The 1471-nt window shown below is 34.2% G+C and overlaps 1 non-coding gene across 1 annotated transcript; it reads right to left on the reverse strand.

Moving 5' to 3' along the window:
• Window positions 1–212: 212 nt before the first annotated feature.
• On the reverse strand, window positions 213–376 carry LOC130857914 (U1 spliceosomal RNA). Its single transcript, XR_009054909.1, has one exon. It is a non-coding gene; the product is annotated as a U1 spliceosomal RNA (small nuclear RNA).
• Window positions 377–1471: the final 1095 nt, after the last annotated feature.

Genomic DNA, 1471 nt, shown 5'->3' on the forward strand with positions numbered 1-1471 from the left:
TCTGAATCATTTTCTTACAAACCGAGTATGTGTACTCACTAGGGTTTAATAATGAGACTCATAGAAGAATGCATGCCTGGCCAAAAGAATTTACAGATGGCATATGCTTTTTTTTTTTTCTTTCTTTCTTTTTTTTTTTCTTTTAAGACCAAACCTCACAAAATTAGGAGGTGGCTTTAAAACTTTCCTTCAAAGGAATCTTCCCCCAACCCCAGGTGAAAGTTTAAACACAGTCCCTCACTACCACAACTAATGCAGTCAAGTTTCCTACATTTGGGAACATTGCAGAGGTCGGTACTTCTGGGGTGCAAGGGATGAACCTTACTAAGAGAATACCACCTTCCTGATGATGGTATCTCCTCTGCCAGATAAGTATCAAAGAAAATACTGAGTGAAGAGAGAATTAATTCTACAAGTATGAGAGAATGAGGGGAAAAGGACCAAGTTGACATTTCTACTCCCAACATGAATTCTACCTCAGCCACATTATCAGGAAACAACAATGATAATATAATTATTCTGAAAAGAGGATGATCAAACCTCTGAGCCCTGAGCATATATCATGGCTTGAGATAGATGTTAATGACTATGTAAAGCAGTTCGTGTAGCTGGGATCTATCAACCACCCACCCAACTCACAAAGACCAAGCTCTGCAATTCAATCAACACATTCTAAGTCATATGATACTCAACTGGATAAAACATGATGAACCTTCTCCTACAATTTCTTACATAATAGCAAAATATAAGAAAGCTTATATACTTGGGTAAATCCTTGATCTTTCTGCCATCATGATAGTACCTGAAATAATACATAGAAAGCAATATGGTAACAAATGATAATGTATTACTTTTTGGCAAATACTGTTAGAAGAATAATAGAAAACAGAGCTAAAGGCTACAATAAACAAGTGTGACTGCAAATTGTGTAAGATTTTCTTGATAGTTGAATGCAAGTATGGAGGCTTTTAACATAGCTCTGCTTAAGGTGTTCATAAATTTCAATAATAAACTTCACAAAGAACTACATTTTGTAAACATTAAATGGAAGATTAACAGTGCAAATATGTTCTCAACAATAAAGTGCTTCATTAATGATAAAAATATTATGATAAAAACTGGGGTCTTATAACTGTAAATAAGGTGCATTGAAGAAGCTAGCAGAAATACCCTGGGCTAACAATACAAAGATTCCAATACAAAGATTCCAACACATGTCAAGCCATTACAGGAATATAGATGAAGTCAGAAAGCTACAAAGTATTAGAGGTTAGCACAGAAAATAGTTAAGATTATAAAAATAAAACTTTCTAAATTTGGTAATCTCTATAGTATCATGAAATGAGATGAGATTACCATGCAAATCTTTTGCACAGCACAAAGTTTACCACTGTATCATGGCAAAGTCCATAGTGAATTATCCTGTTTTCTTCTTTAACAAAGACTCATGTTCCAAATTTGTTGTCCTTTT

Source organism: Hippopotamus amphibius, chromosome 7 (genome assembly GCF_030028045.1).
Source record: "Hippopotamus amphibius kiboko isolate mHipAmp2 chromosome 7, mHipAmp2.hap2, whole genome shotgun sequence".
NCBI lineage: Eukaryota > Metazoa > Chordata > Mammalia > Artiodactyla > Hippopotamidae > Hippopotamus > Hippopotamus amphibius.